At 37.7% G+C, this 18,044-nt stretch overlaps 3 non-coding genes across 3 annotated transcripts; all 3 read left to right on the forward strand.

The window, feature by feature from the left end:
- The first annotated feature begins 5,278 nt into the window (after positions 1 to 5,278).
- LOC140869849 (small nucleolar RNA SNORD14) lies at positions 5,279 to 5,398 on the forward strand. Its single transcript, XR_012146840.1, has one exon. It is a non-coding gene; the product is annotated as a small nucleolar RNA SNORD14 (small nucleolar RNA).
- Positions 5,399 to 5,684: 286 nt separating this feature from the next.
- On the forward strand, positions 5,685 to 5,763 carry LOC140870231 (small nucleolar RNA R12). Its single transcript, XR_012147202.1, has one exon. It is a non-coding gene; the product is annotated as a small nucleolar RNA R12 (small nucleolar RNA).
- A 67-nt stretch (positions 5,764 to 5,830) lies between these two features.
- On the forward strand, positions 5,831 to 5,920 carry LOC140869862 (small nucleolar RNA SNORD24). Its single transcript, XR_012146853.1, has one exon. It is a non-coding gene; the product is annotated as a small nucleolar RNA SNORD24 (small nucleolar RNA).
- Positions 5,921 to 18,044: the final 12,124 nt, after the last annotated feature.

Here is an 18,044-nt window from a genome sequence, read left to right on the forward strand (position 1 = left end):
ATAAAAGTCAAACAAAGTACTTTTGGGGCAAAAAAACATAATTCAAAGAAAACCCATTCGCGGTTTGGCTGATTTCTCGTGCAGTCTCAGTGGTTTACAGTTTAACCCACAATTATTGTACATGGTTGATTGGTTTTAGAATTTCTAACCGAATTTTGTGGTTTTCAATTTTGTTATTTTTTTCCCGCATTCAAGTCATCGGTTAAATCTAGAGAAGGTATGGAGTTTATAAGCATGTGTAGCAAATGCACTCCTATTTACACGGGGGGGGGGGGGGGGGGGGGGGGGGGGGGGGGGGGGGGGGGGGGGGGGGGGGGCAAAAAAAAAAAATTCTTCAATAACTTGAATAGTGTGATATATATACATATATATATATATATGTATAAACTAATATAATATTATAATCAAAGTAAACCATAAATATGTAATTAACGAAATTACAAATCATAAATGTTTGACATAATTCTCAAAAAAACCTATTCAACAACCAATATTATTTAAAATGCAAATTATTTTTTTGTCATTTTAGGTACGATGAATAATTGTATAAGAATAAAATTTTTTTTTAACTAAACTCATGTGCAATATAAAATAGTACTAAATAATGAACAAAAAACGAACAAAAAACATATATATATATATATATATATATATGATAATAATAAATTAGCGTAATATGAATTAATAATATAACAATAAAATAATCAATTAGTAATTAATAAATGAAGAAAATGGTAAAAAAATGTTACATTTTTTGTAAAATCATGCAATTTCAAATTTGAAATCTGAGTAATCATCATGGTTTAATTGTATAGCAAGTAAGAAAAACTTGATGATCTGCCTACTTATGAAGTAATAGAGGTTTGCGATAAATTTTCGTGTTTAGAATAATTTTTTTGCAAGGCCCCAGGAAGATGAAATTAAAAAAAATTAGTGAGATGCGAGAGTTTGTGATGATTTAACCCAATTGAAGCAAAATTTTATCCAAAAAACCCAATAATCAATTTTTTAATATATTTTTTTATTAACTAAAATTATATAAGTATTAATATAAATATTAATTTAAAAATAATTAGGGGCCCGTCTGAAGATTGGGCCTTGAGCGGTGGTCCGGCCCGCCCTACCTCAGGGCTGTCCCTATTTACACAACACTCCTTGCATCAAATTAGGACATGACGTGAAACGAACCAAACTCGAAGGAATTTTTTTTTATATTATACATATGCCCATACATATATGCATCTATACTTAAAAATAGATTTTTATAAAATTTAATACATAATAAAAAGTTATTTCATGTCAAAACTTAAATACTCGAACACATTATAAATCCATGCGTAAATATTCAATAACGTAAGATGCGGAAAATAGTTTGATACAATCTCATAATCATTGAAACATAAAAGCGCGAAGGTCACGGGTGTGCTAGCTTGCCACGGATGCACAGAGATCTTCACCACCAGTCGGGACTACAACCTCCTGAATAACATAAAACTCACCTGCACACCATTTAGATCTAGTGAGCCTAAAGGCCCCGCATGCTCTACCTTTAATAACGAATACTACTAAATAAAATCACATGCAAGCACATAACGTATATAAAAATAACCCGAGGATTCTAATGCATGCATGATCGTAAAATCGTATGCATAAAATGCGTCGTAATATAAATCATAACATAATACGTATCATAATACGTAACATAAGCATTGGCATGTCATAAACATAAAAATCATTTCCTGTGGGTCATATCAGTGAAGTGTGACCATAAACATAAATGATTGATCAATCTATAAACCAACGTACGTGGCGGCGAGGTTCATCCAACCTTAACACGGGGATTCCCTGCGCCTCTTATGCCACTTCACCCAACCTTAACACTGGGATCCGTAGGCTCCTGAACATAATTTCCACAATTCACATCAACTTTCCAAAAATTTCCTTTACATGCCTTTACTATTAACATAAAATACATGCATGAATCATGAACTTAAAAATATCATTTTCCTTAAAATTATGCCCGTAAATATATATTTAATTCATTTTCCATAAAAATCATATTTATATCAAAATATACATATACATCTATTACATATATATTTACGGACTATTTTGTTTATCACTGGCTAGTTCGAGTTGATGCCTCTTAACTAAAGTCATTAAACTCATATTTGTCCGATAACACTTAGATGACTCAATAACACTTAAACTGGCCCAATAATACTTAGAATATCCCAATCACACTTAAATTGATCCAATTAGACTAAGATTGGCTAAATAGTACTTAGTACAACTTAGAACTTAGTCCAATCAAATAAATTAAACAATTTAGTCCCATTAACAAATTTAGCTCAATTATTAAATTAAACCTCCAATAAATATCTTAAGCCCAATAAGCTTGGCTCAATAACTAAACCAATTCATTCAAGCCCAAATAACACTTTATCTCAAATAAACAACTAAGCCCAATAAATAAATTAAACCCAATAAATATTTTACCCCCAAAAACTAAATTAAGCTCAATGAACATCTTAGGCTCAATAACAAAATTGACCCAATGAATAGACTAAACACTTAGACTGTTAAATAAATTACCCGGCCCAACATAAAAGAATCCGAAAAACAAACCATAACATATGACTCTAATACACTTTACCCGACCCGGACAACCCACTCGTCCGAGTCCTGCCTGAGCTGCCCGCTAGATAGACTACCCTTACAACCATTCAACTGTTCACCTAGCCGACACTACTTCAAGATATCTTAAACCAAGACCAAAGGGGCCTAACCCATCCATCGACCAGTGAACAGCAACTAAGACCCAGCATGACAGAAAAATCATTCACATTACATAAAAATACGAATGATGCATAAGTTAAAATTTGAGCTATCATATCCACATACAAATGCAACAACACTATTTAATCATCAAAACAGTGAATATATTGATCTAAATGGTGTGAGAAAGGAAGGGTATAACATGCCTTTGAGTTTAAAACGCACGAAAAACCTATACAGTTGCGGTTGCGCATATCGGGACTCGAAAATCTTATAATTGTCCAATTCTGGAAGATCAAATCCCTAAACTGCTGATTTATGCCTCTAATTATCCTCAGCGGGCTTCCGATCTGCGAAAAATCACACAATGGTCAAAAGTCAACCTTGGTCAACTTTGGTCAAACTTTGACAAAAAATTACCGAACTTTATTGCGCTCTCACCGCTTAACGATTTCGAATCTCGACTCGAAACTTGGATATTCGGATCTATCACATCGAGATGATCGAAAATGGTTAGCATTTCGACGGCTGGTGGCTCGCCGGAGAAGACGGCGGCGATGGCGGTCATCAGAAAATCGCAGAACAAGTCCAAAAATTCTGAAATTTGGCAGGCTTGTAGAGCTTGATGAGACGATTCTAATGGACTAAGCCACGATCGGAGAAAACCATCGATGAAGCCGAAATCGGTGATTTACAGTGGCTGCGGCGATGACATTCAAAGCTTCGATCTACCCGATTTTTCCACGAAAAATGCTGGAATAAGCTTGGGAAATGATCTACACACATCCTAATATCGTTTAGCAGCCCAAAAACAAGCTCAATCGAGCTAAAATCCGACTATTACACACGAAGAAGACGATGAATAGTGTCGCCTCTTTCTCGACTTCGTGCTCACCAAATCGGACACTAAAACTCACGATTCTTAGTATGGTTGTGACCGCCTTGACGAGAGCTACAAGATGGGATGGTCAATCGACGGTTAAAGGCGACGGCTGGCGGCCGGCGACGGAAGAGGCGTGAATGGGGGTTAGGGTTTTAGTGTGTGTTTTAGGTGTTTAGTGCGTGAAAGAGAGTGTATCACTTAATATTATAAAAATTGGTCCTAAAATGACCCGGACTGATCCAATTCAATGCTCTTGTGTTATTTTACTCTAATATGTAATTTAACATATTTTTACAATTATTTGAAATAGCGAACTTTGACCTGCAACTAGACAGTTAATTACCAATAAATAAATTGAGTAAATCTTAGGCTTTGACCAGTCACCCAAACTGATTAATTTCTCCAATTAAATTATCTGGAATAAATAATTATTTTAATTCCATTATCTCAATAATTATCTCAAAATGCCAAAATTATCAGATATCCAGAAATAGTCAAACTCATTGACTTTGGCATGTGTATTTTGTAAATACACTCTATAACTTATTTGACAGTAATAATTATTTTTCCAACTCAATAATTATTTTAAATTGTCAATTAAATCGGTAATAAATTTTTGGGACGTTACATGACGTACTCTTCATGATTCTTCACATAAATTCTTGTCATTTTTTGACTCATGTCAGCCGTTTTCTGGACCTGATTCAATTTCCTTGCAATAAGAAGGTTCGGTGGAAGACAGATACATGCAAGCAAGGACGACGGGACTATCAACCGCGCTTTGATACGAAATTTGAACGAAGAAACGGATAGATTAGAGAAGTTTGGAGCTGAACTAGAAGTCGATTGAGACCATCGATATGTGATGTATGTAGATGGTTTTGTGCTCTACTTCTTGATGATATGTAGGTTGTAATTTCTTAAAATCCATGTTTTTAGATCTTGAATCTCGACCGTTGTAGCAATTTTACATGTTTCTAATTAACAAGCTATTTTAAACAATTTTTGAATAAATTAAAAGGAAAATAATATAGAGGGAATAATTGCGAACTTTCTTATTAATTTGTAGTTTTTCCAAATTTTGGGTGGAATCCAGAATTTTAAAGTTGCTTGGTGCTTTGCTATGTTGATGAGTATAATCCTTGAGACAGATTAATCTAGTTCATATTTACAACAAAAATAATATTATTTTTGTGAAAATTCAAATTAAAAATTCGTCTTAAAAAATTATTCGTGAGACCGTCACACATGAATTCGTTGACCCAAGTTCTGAAATACGGTTGGCAATCGGTCTCATTTAATGCCTCAATTCTAAACTAAATTGGGCTCAGGGCTAGCAGTCCAAACAAAAATCTACTTACGTTACTATTATTTAACCTTAACCTAAAATAAATTGGGCTCAGTTCTAGCATTCCCAGAGCCCATAAGTCGGCCGAGTAAGAGCTCTCCAATCCAGCTCGTTCCGCTGTAAACCCTAACCCTAAAAGGCGCAATTGTATTTGCTTTTCAACTAATTTCATTATATATATACATATTCTGTTCTCTCACCTGCCATCACAATTGGCCGTGTTTTCTTCATCTTCTTCTCAAATTTTTAGGTTTGTGTAATATTATGTGCGGCGATGAGGATAGATTGAAGGCTTGTTTCTCAACATTCGCAGTGGCCGCCTAAGTGCTTTCGCCTTCGCCGGGCTCGAGAGCTTATGCTGCACTATCCTTCCTTGGATGTCTGAGCCGCCGCCGCCACAGGCTGCGTTTTTTCGTTCCATCTCGAATTTTTGTTTTGTTTTTTTAAGCCTGATATTGCAATCCGTTGATTTATTTCAGTGGATCAATGGATCTATCATCAGGCTATAAAAAATTTCTTATCACATATATATTTTTCCTATATATATGTGTCTACCTTTTAGCTCCGAATTATTCCTTTTTTCATTTGTAGGATATTCGGTGACAAGGTAGGTACATTTATTTTTAGTTTTTTTAATTAACCTTAAATTTCTGAGGATTGGATTGGATGTGATTATTGGGGATGATGAAGCAAATCAGACGGATTCCCACTGATTTTTTTGCATGATTACAATAACCAGCTACTTCTGACCCTATCATGTCATCAATCTTTCCAAAATTTAATTTCAATTTTGTGTTTTTTTTTCTCGAAGAATGTGAGTGGGCTTATGATGTGAGGATTATATTTGCTACTCTTGATGGGAATTGAAATTTCCCATCTGATGATTCTTATCCACCAAGATCTCTGAGGCCCCTTCCCTTAACTTGATTAGCTGCTTGACTGGTTCGAGATTGGATATGATCGAGTTCCAATCATTTTTGACCATTTTGCTGGAAATATAAACGTGTTTTGTTTCGCTTGGCATTGAAACAAACGATTCATCAACTTAAAAGGAAAGATTGTGCAAAAATTTTCTTTTTTGATTTAAAACATTGAAAGTTCATATTTTTTGTTTTACCTTTGGATTCTTCACAAGTTGCCTTTAAATCTGTTTTTTACAAGTGCATCAACACAAGCCTTGTATTACTTTTTAAGTTTGTAAGAAAGATTATCATATAATTTTATTTCTTAATGATCGTGGATAGAAATCATTCATTCCTCAAGTCAATATTCTTGATTGTGTGCCGATGACTCAATCCAACATGCTGGGAGGTTAACATCTGATCCCTCTGTGAAAGACATCCTATCGGAAGTAACAGCGCCCTATTTTCATCGTTAATCAACTCCAGAATAAGCAAAGATCTTTTCGATACTACATTTTGGCAATGTCGTTATTCACCATAGTTTTTTATATAACATAATAATTGCTATACAAGATATCTTTTTACACAAGAATTTTATTAGACGTCTTGTGGTTCAATTTTGCGATGCATCTTATTTTGGTTACAAATGTATTTTTTATGCTATTTTTACTAAATACCATCTCAAAAGTTTAGAGATAAATTCGAGCATTATCAAGATATATTCATGTATATACGAAATTCAATAGGTGGATATCACCTCTAGATATTCTCAGAGCTACTTAAGAGATCAAATGTGTATGAGTGATAACCTACGAGTGGAACATCACATGTTTAAACTCTACTCGAGACGGTCCATGAGAGTAGGAGGTGGAGGCTGACCCTTGCTTCTTGTTTCTCTTGTTTAATTGTAGTTACAATGAAAAATTCAAGAATTGTGGACAGAAATGAATGTGCTACACGCTAGTCAAAAAGTGCGGAATAGGACAATTTTATACGCTCGAGCGGATAAAACATTGCTCAAGCGCGTTCGAAGAGATTTCAAAGAGCGAGACAGAGGGTTTGATTCTATGGGCCTATATATCGGGATCCATTCAGATTTGGACTTTTGACGGCTAGGGCTTGAGGGAGGAAAGGAACGACTTTAAGAAAAAATAGTGCCAAACACGCTGAGATTTTTTTATTCTTGTCAAGATTTTATTTTATGATTTCAAACATTGATTTATTTCTTTCTTTTGATTTTATGTAATAATTTCTTTTAGATTAAGACCAGAATAGGGCCAAACAATATTTGTTTGATATTTATTTTCAAGAGATTATTTTCCTTGCTTTCAATTATCGATTGACATTGATTTAATATTTTTTGTGAATAGCTTGATCACCTAATCACATGTTTGTTGATTAATCATGATTTGAAAGAAGATTGATAAAAGATAGCTTAAAAAACGTCAACCAACATATGATTAAATCGACTAGAAATTGTATTAGTTTCGGTATGGTTTTAGGTGAAAATTGAAATTTCATCGCAATTTAATGCATTTAAATCTATTTAAATTCAATTAGAAATAGTTGGACTGTTAGATTTATATAAGATTATTAATTTTAGAAATAGATTGATAATTAATTTAGGGGATTTCATCGTGATTACGCAAGAATTCAATAATTAATTGAATTTTAACCTTGTATGCATATTAGAGTTTGGTATATCGAACCAAAATACCGATTTTTTGGGATACCGTATCGAAATTTTTTCGATATATAAAATTTTTTTTGGTATATCGAATTTTATTTCGTTATCTATACGGTATGAGTATAAACTTTTTTATATAAAAATTTTGAAATTTCGATATCGGTACCGGTATGAATTTTTTTCATACCAATATTTTTTATACGGTATACCGAAAATCCACCCCTACTAGTCTTAGTCCTTTATTTGAATTCAAATTTTTCCTATATCATTAACTGCTCTTAGCCTTAATTGGCAATTGTCCTAGTTAATTATATTAGGTTTATATTTATTATCTCTATCTTTATTTATTTTGTCTAGCTTAGGTTAAGTTAAAAAAATTCTAGTAATTAAATATTATTCTATGTGGGATCGATACTTTGACTCATTATCCATTTATTATAACTTGACCTAGTCCGCATGCTAAATTTATTCCCAACCGAAATTGTCGGTCAAGTTTTGGTCCGAGAGTTGAAAATGTGAATTGAAAAATGAAAGGAGTGTGTAGAAACGAAGTTAGAAGTTTGGAACGTGGACGAAGAAAATGGAGGAGGGGCTCACTCAAGGTGGGCGAGCCTAAGAAAGTAGCTCTAAGCTTTAGTCTCGGCCTTATGTTTTGGGTTGCCTTGGGTGAAAGGTGCGTAGACTATATGCTTGTGATTTCTTAATTCTTATGGAATATTCTTGGTCACCTACATTGCCATTTGTAAAAACAGGTCTGCTAATTTCATTATGACAAATTCACTTTTATTTCGAGGGGCGTTCAAACTTTTTTTTTAATTTATTCGTTCACGTCTTTGACTTGATCATTTTGGAGAGGCTACACAGGGACACTTTCTTTGCTAGCTCTAGCACTCTTTGCTTAATTTCAGGTTCACTTCGAAAATGAAAATTCGGGCTTGGATCGTATTTAGACCTCGGATCAGTACCTATAGATTTTAGTAAGGATCAATATATACACACATGCATACATACATACCTTGAAATAGTAAATTCGCGATATATTTTTTATTTTTTATTATTAAATGATTATTAATATTATTTATTTCGTTCTTTATTAATAATAATAATAATAATAATAATAATAATAATAATAATGAATGTGATTCTTTAGAATTGTTATTTGATTTAATAGCAACACTTTAAATTAAACACAAAAACTAAATTTTTTTAAAGTGTAATAATTCAATATTTAAAACAAAGCTACTTTGACATTTTCACAACAAAAACATTTTCAAAGATCCAGGGGACCTAGGAATTTTTTCAAGTAGGGAAACATTTAAAGCAAGACAAGCTGGATGCAAGAGTGGTGAGATGTATCTTTATAGGGTATCCTGAAGGTGTGAAGGGATACAAAGTATGGAATCTTGAAGATAAAGGACCAAAGTGTTTCACTTCCAAAGATATAACTTTTGATGAATCAAGAAAAGGATACACCTGGAAAGCAGATGATAAAGATCAAGAACAACTCAGCTCAGATAAAATTCTAGTTGAGGTGGAGCTTCAAAGAAATAATTATTTTCTGAACAAGATCATGAAGATGATCAATCTAAAGAACATGATCAGGAGGATCTAAGCACATATAACCTTGCAAGGGATAGAGTTAGGAGGGAAATAAAAGCTCCAAAGAAGTATGGTGAAGCTGACCTTATATGGCATGCTCTGGCAGTAGCTCAAGAGTTATAAAGCTATGAACCTAACTCATATAATGATGCTATGAAGAGTAAACACAGAAGCAGGTGGAGTGAAGCCATGTAGGAAGAGATGAAATCTCTCATAAAGAACAAAACATGGGAGCTGGTTGATAAGCCAGAAGGACAGAGAACTTTAGGGTGCAAGTGGATTTATAAAATTAAAGAAGATGCATCTGGAAGTGGAGGTCCTAAATATAAGGCCAAATTAGTAGCAAAAGGATTTGCACAAATAGATGGGGTAGATTATAATGAAATCTTCTCTTCTGTGGTAAAGCACTGCTCGATAAGAATAATGCTAGGATTGGTAACTCAGTATGACTTGGAGTTGGAGCAACTAGATGTTAAAACAACATTCTTGCATGGTGACTTAGAAGAGGTGATATATATGGATCAACCTCAAGGCTTTACAAAATCAGAAAGTAAAGATCAAGTCTGTTTTCTAAAGAGATCCTTATATGGACTAAAACAGAGTCCAAGACAATGGAATAAAAGATTTGATGACTTCATGCTAAACACTGGTTTTGAGAGAAGCAAGTATGACAGCTGCATCTATTTCAGAGAAAGCTCAAACAAAACGATGTTGTATGTACTGATATATGTAGATGATATTCTCATTGCAAGAGGAAGTAAGTCAGAAATCAAAAGGATAAAGACTCAAATTAAATTTGAATTTGAGATGAAGGATCTTGGAGAAGCAAGAAAGATTCTTGGCATGGATATCAGGAGGGACAGAAAAAAAAGTGTAACCTTTCTAAACCAAGAAGAATATCTTAAGAAGGTACTGTTAAGGTATAATATGAATAAGTCAAAGCAAGTATCCACTCCACTAGCACAGCACTTGAAGCTTTCCAAAAATCAGTGTCCTGAAACAGATGAGGAAAAGGCAGAAATGATAAACAAACCTTATGCCAGTGGGGTAGGAAGTTTGATGTATGGGATGGTTTGCAGCCGGCCATATTTAGCTTATGCCATGTGTAGTGACCCATCCCGGATTCACTATCTAAACAGAGTTAAGAGCATAATTAAGCATGCATTAAATAAATCGCTGCGGAAGTCTTAAATACAAAAAGACCGGCGGAATACAACCGGCTAAACAAACTCGATTATACAACCCAATCGAATTTAAATAAAACCGACAACTAATCCTGCTGTCTTCAAGGTCACTGGCTACTCCAGACTCCTGGTGCTCAATCCTGCACCTACACCTGCCCCGTCGAATAGGGTGTCCAAATATACAGAAAATACTGAACATGAGCTCTAAGCTCAATACGAAAGCACGGATAAACATACAAATATGATGCATGCAAATGACAGGGTATCCATATCTGGGATAACTGTATACAAACTACTCAGACTGGCGCCTGGGATATAAGCTCGTCACATCGGGGTAGCTAACCACTGTGTGCGACCACTCATTCCCGAATCACGGACGCGGACCACGGAGTCCTTCCGGTATCAGTACCTAGGGGTACTCGATATCAAACGTCCTAACAGGGCTGAGCAACCCTAACTGGCTCATCTCGAAAGATATACAGATGTACAGGCACAAGATGATATGCACATGCCGCATAACAATAATAACATGCAAACACATAAATGCAACATATAAGCATGCATATCCGCTGGCAGTCTCAGTCAGTACTTACGTACCTTTCTAAGGCAGTCCTAGTAGTCCCACTCTAGGTTCCAAGCCTATCATCAAGTCTACAATGCAAATACCCATGCATCATTCAATAAGCTCTAAAAGCCTTAACTAAGCTATTGCATACTCCTAAATAATTTAAGGAGACCATAGCTATACCTGCGTCCGTCGTTAGCCCACTGATGGCGACTATCCCGCAACTAGGGGCACACCCCTGCTGCAGCTCCACAGCCTCGAGCACTACTCCGCTACACGAGCGCTGCTCCACTACTCGAGCACTGCTCCGCTACTATGTCAAACACTGTCTGACTATACTAAAATATATTCCCTACTCCAACTCTAAAATAAGAGTACCCAAAGCCCTAAAATAGAGCTACTAGGCGAAGGAGAGGAACTCGGAACTGGCAAGAAATGAGGAGCTCGGACCTCATATTTATAGGCATCGATCGGAAGCTCCGTTCCTCGATCGGAAGCTCCGTTCGTTTAGATCGGAAGCTCCGTTCCCCGATCGGAAGTTTCGTTCGCTACGTGTCAATTCGGTCCACATGCAACCACACACCTGTCACCGACAGCCATCGGAAGCTCCGATCCTGATCGGACGTTCCGATCTCCCTGCTTCCGATGTGGTTCCGAACTCACCAAGATCGGAGGCTCCGATCCTGGATCGGTGGTTCCGATCCCACTCGAGTCATGAAACCCTCTAAGCCATTTTCGAGTGTTCTGGATCCATTTCTGGAATCCGTTAACCCTTCTGGAATTTCCTTAATCATGTTTCACTTAATCCCGGCATGATTATACGATTTAATTACTCATTACTCATTAATCATTAGTTTTGGATACGGGCCACTACATTCCCACCACCTTAAAAGGATTTCGTCCTCGAAATCTAAGGTAAACCTCGGAATATAGTACAAACCACTTGTCCAATTCAGCAATAGTTCCGGTTCCAAATATTGGGTCGAATAACCTTCGACAGACCCAATCCTTGATAAAATAGTGTAACACTATTGACTACCGTTAGTTATTCATCGATAACCTCAACAACACGGCACCTTCGGTCCAAATTGCCCATTGAATCAGTCACACTGCCTACAAATCTTAGCGATGACACCCTTGCTAAGATAGTAATTAATCAGCAGTTATCTATAGATATGTACGAACTCCATCGCAGTCCAACTAGAGAACAAGATACAACACATTGTATCTCACTGGTCTAACGGTAACATCTCATCTCTTGATGTTATCGAAAAAGCCCTAAACAATCGACCTAGATTCAACTCTCGGTCAAATCCTAGATATCCTTTTTCCAAGAACTCGTGTGAGTTACTTTTTATCACGAAGGATAAAATATATTTTCCAAAACAGTACCTTATGCGAATAGAAATGGCAGCTACCGGCCACCCGCTCGCAGAGCAATCGCACCACTGCACGCGACTCTAACCATTTGAAATCCTTAGAATAATTGCGTTAAACCTTGATCCGAATCTCGCCATCGTAGATAGCATACTCGATTACATTAATCATCCTGCCATGGATAACAACAAAATTCTGACAATTCCTGGCGTCATAGTATGTACTTTCAGTACTCATCCTGCCATTGGCCAACAAATGTTCCCAAAGAACAACAACTAGCAAACAAAGATTACTAACCCCAATTGTGATAAGATCCTTATACACAATTTCTTGTCTAAAAGCATTCTTCGAGGTCGTCGTCTCGAAATTCACTAACATCATGCTGAAACTCCCAGATGGACCACACCATCCTCAGCAGTAGTCTCAATCAGATGTTTACTTCCATATCAGAACTAGAGATAGTATCAACGAAAACGATTCCGGTTAATCCTGATCCAGATAACCAAATCCCTTGGCTCCCTAGCGGGGATAACCAAACTGATTTACCGCGATCCCGCACAGAATCTATCCATACGGATGGCAATTACGTTATCAAATCATTTCAATGACACAGCATATCAGAACGCACTGGGATATCAGTGACAACAATCCTGCCAGACTCAGAAACACAAGTCTCTGCTGTTGTCTCATCCCATGAAACAACTAATGCTATCATGCTAATGCTCATTGAAATCCAAAAGCACTTGTCGAATTACCGCTCAAGAACAACTCTTGAGAAATCTGCTGGAAGCACCCAAGCTGATCATTCCGACTAACAGTCTCCAAAATTTGTTCACTGACAACCCTGGAACAATCACTGAATCCTTTTTCCTCAAACTGAATAAATCATTGCTAAAACCAAGCAATGTTCAGATCAAAACCCGTCACTGGTAGCCAAAGCAACGTTACCAACAACTACGATCGCAAAGGAAAACTAATGACCACTTTCGTGATCCGCAGAATCCAAAAGTCTCGATTCCCGCATCCCTGGAGATTCCTTAGCGACTAAAGAATTTCCTAAATGCACTTGAATCGCTATATCATAGCATACCATACTTAAGTACTATTCCAGCACTTCTTGATTCACTATATCCCAATCAGTACCAATTGGAATATTCTGATCAATCAAGTTGATCTACTGTAGCTCTTGCTATGCCTGACGATACAATTTCTAATCAGACAATCACAGATTAATGAAAAAATCCCATGGCCGATCACTATCAATGATCTCAATGCCACACGTTCGCAGATCCCAAATACTTGAAATCAAAAGAATCACAGCTGATTCCATCACTCATCTTTGACAGAGTCAGACAACAGTTACAAGTAGTCACTAGTGCTAAACCTGCACCAGTCTAGACATACTATCCACTGTCTATCTTCATCCAAGATGATCATAAGGACTTGTTCAACTCAAGCCGCAATACAAGTCCGAATGATTTCAACTATCGTTGAACATACTCCTGATAATTATATCTCTTGCTAAGACTGCAACAAATCGAGACTGAGGTTACTTGCCGCGGTGTCCCACCTGAAATCACCACCAAGTGTACACTGGCATAAATCACGCTATCCTCACGCCTCAAATCGTCATGTACAATCCTTAGCATCGGATATAATATATCACTGAATAAAACCATCAATGCTGAAAAAAATACTAATCCCCGAGTCAAACGTTATAGGAAGTTCACAAACCAAACTCTTAGTTAGCCCCTATCACCAGAGCATTCAAACACCGACTAGATCCACTAGTCTAGCAGTAACCAATAGTCTAAAACTATCTGCTCAGAGTACGCACTTGTCAAGAAAATCCCTCCAAGACTGGTCCTTATGACAAAATCCAAAGCAATATCTCTGACGACAGTCAGACGATATCTAAACCACAGATACTTAACCAGCCAATATCTCCGACGACAGTCAGACGATATCTAAACCACTGATACCTACCAAGGCAACTAATCCAAATTCATACCCCGTTGTGACTGTTACCACAACTCTAGACTAGTAGCCTTCCCACCGCCAATCCTGAAGCACGAAGGCTTCCAGACATTCTCCAAAGTACGAAAGACTCCCAGAGTAACATTGGCATAGGGTCGCGCTCCATCATGTCTAGTCATGGTCATAGTCCACAACTCTCGGTATATATACTCGACTTGGTATCCCGATGAAATCCCATCATCACGAAGTCTCAACCTATTAAGGTTAATCAAGCTATTGATCTACGAAAATCACCTAGAACGAAACTCAAAATTCCAAAACAAGATCAATAATCCCATGCCCTCAGATGAATCACCTCATCAATGGCACTATCCCAGTCAAATGACTAAATAGGTCAATACTAGAAAAACACCTAGACTAACCACACTTCAATTCGTTACCGCTGGCTTACCCAAAATCCATGAGCTAACCTAGTTGATTACCAATCAACTAATTCCAAGCCGAACTTTATAAAATTACTTGCAATCAATCACGAATTGCTGAATAAATAAAACATGTATCATTACTTCAAGTTATGTAAAATTTCCTTTATTACAATCCCATGTAATACATACAGTATTCAAAATACAACAAATGTACATCCAATAACTTGAACTGATACAACCAAATTCTGATGATTCATTACAACTGAAATACTGTTTACAACTACAACAATACAGTATTTTAAAATCATCAAATCTTGTCTTCGTTCCTTGAGCATGAAGCTTCCCATCGACACATGCATCGATACAAGCATACTCCCGTCCAAGTCTCTCTACATGTCCTCCCGCGAAGAACTCCGGAGAAATGGCACGTAATAGCTAACCAGCTATGATCTGCGTCAGTGCATGTCGGTCGACTTCTTTTGCTCGCGATCTACCATCAGCGTTCTTCTTGTATCCGAATCATGCTTTTGAACATGAAGTTTCCCGTATGCGTAACAAAAGCATCAATGCAAGCATACCGGCAAAACCATGTTCTGCATGAGTTTACAGACCTTACGCTAGGAACCTGCCATGCCTTAGGCACTCGAAGCATTCCCTGGTAAAGGTCTATCTGACAATCTCTCCAACTACGAGTGGAGAATATTCGAGGACTGGAACCACATGGATTATTAAACACCATTCGTTCCAAAAAGCCCTCAGAGGTATCTGACGCGATATACTCGATCTTCTCTTCCAGTCTTCCTTGGCTGGAATCCATATATTCTTCGATCAACATCCCAATGCATCGAATGATGAACTGTCCACAGCAGTCAGTCTATCTATCGATATGCTACTACTGGTGTTCTCATCACTGTTGCATTCCTTATAGTAAAGACTTATGCCGCAAACCTTGGCAATGAAGAACCAAATCTTCTTTCGCTGGGCCTCAATCAATCCTACAAGGATAATCAAGAAGTCTTAATATCAATTTCCTAAGTCCCTTGCATGCATTGCTCTGATACCAATAAATGTAGTGACCTATCCCGGATTCACTATCTAAACAGAGTTAAGAGCATAATTAAGCATGCATTAAATAAATCGCTGCGGAAGTCTTAAATACAAAAAGACCGGCGGAATACAACCGGCTAAACAAACTAGATTATACAACCCAATCGAATTTAAATAAAACCGACAACTAATCCTGCTGTCTTCAAGGTCACTGGCTACTCCAGACTCCTGGTGCTCAATCCTGCACCTACACCTGCCCCGTCGAATAGGGTGTCCAAATATACAGAAAATACTGAACATGAGCTCTAAGCTCAATACGAAAGCACGGATAAACATACAAATATGATGCATGCAAATGACAGGGTATCCATATCTGGGATAACTGTATACAAACTACTCAGACTGGCGCCTGGGATATAAGCTCGTCACATCGGGGTAGCTAACCACTATGTGCGACCACTCATTCCCGAATCACGGACGCGGACCACGGAGTCCTTCCGGTATCAGTACCTAGGGGTACTCGATATCAAACGTCCTAACAGGGCTGAGCAACCCTAACTGGCTCATCTCGAAAGATATACAGATGTACAGGCACAAGATGATATGCACATGCCGCATAACAATAATAACATGCAAACACATAAATGCAACATATAAGCATGCATATCCGCTGGCAGTCTCAGTCAGTACTTACGTACCTTTCTAAGGCAGTCCTAGTAGTCCCACTCTAGGTTCCAAGCCTATCATCAAGTCTACAATGCAAATACCCATGCATCATTCAATAAGCTCTAAAAGCCTTAACTAAGCTATTGCATACTCCTAAATAATTTAAGGAGACCATAGCTATACCTGCGTCCGTCGTTAGCCCACTGATGGCGACTATCCCGCAACTAGGGGCACACCCCTGCTGCAGCTCCACAGCCTCGAGCACTACTCCGCTACACGAGCGCTGCTCCACTACTCGAGCACTGCTCCGCTACTATGTCAAACACTGTCTGACTATACTAAAATATATTCCCTACTCCAACTCTAAAATAAGAGTACCCAAAGCCCTAAAATAGAGCTACTAGGCGAAGGAGAGGAACTCGGAACTGGCAAGAAATGAGGAGCTCGGACCTCATATTTATAGGCATCGATCGGAAGCTCCGTTCCTCGATCGGAAGCTCCGTTCGTTTAGATCGGAAGCTCCGTTCCCCGATCGGAAGTTCCGTTCGCTACGTGTCAATTCGGTCCACATGCAACCACACACCTGTCACCGACAGCCATCGGAAGCTCCGATCCTGATCGGACGTTCCGATCTCCCTGCTTCCGATGTGGTTCCGAACTCACCAAGATCGGAGGCTCCGATCCTGGATCGGTGGTTCCGATCCCACTCGAGTCATGAAACCCTCTAAGCCATTTTCGAGTGTTCTGGATCTATTTCTGGAATCCGTTAACCCTTCTGGAATTTCCTTAATCATGTTTCACTTAATCCCGGCATGATTATACGATTTAATTACTCATTACTCATTAATCATTAGTTTTGGATACGGGCCACTACACCATGAGTGTTGCATCAAGGTTCATGGCTAACCCTGGCATTGAACACTGGGAAGCTTTAAAGTGGATTGTAAGGTATTTAAAAGGTGCCTCTGATGTTGGTCTCAGATTTGAAAAGAAAACTAACTATGACAGTGCAGTAGTTGGTTTTGTAGATGCTGATTTTGCTGGAAATACCGATACCCGCAAGTCTCTCACTGGATATATATTCACTCTATATGGTACAGCTGTCACATGAAAATCAAGTTTGCAATCTGTGGTGACACTCTCAACCACAGAGGCTGAATATATCGCTTTAACCAAAGCAATGAAAGAAGCTGTATGGTTGAAGGGGTTAGTTAATGAACTTGGAGTCAAGATAGACAGAATAACAGTTCATTGTGATAGCCAAAGCGCTATTTACTTGTCTAAACATCAGGTATTCCATGAAAGGACTAAACATATAGATGTGAAGATGCTCTTTATAAGAGACATGCTAACTAAAGGTGAAGTGGGATTAGAGAAGATTGCAACTGAAGATAATCCAGCAGATGCTCTAACAAAGTCTCTGCCTCTTGCTAAGTTCAACTATTGCATGAACTTGGTAAAGGCAGTGAAGCCAAGTGAGAATCATTGAAGATAGCTTGGAGAGGAACTCCAGATCAAAAGTTGGATCCAAGGTAGAGATTGTTGGGCTTGGACTATGTCTCCAATCTTTTGTGTGAAGTTATCTTGATGTGTGATGGCCCAATAT

Source organism: Henckelia pumila, chromosome 4 (assembly GCF_033568475.1).
Source record: "Henckelia pumila isolate YLH828 chromosome 4, ASM3356847v2, whole genome shotgun sequence".
Lineage (NCBI taxonomy): Eukaryota > Viridiplantae > Streptophyta > Magnoliopsida > Lamiales > Gesneriaceae > Henckelia > Henckelia pumila.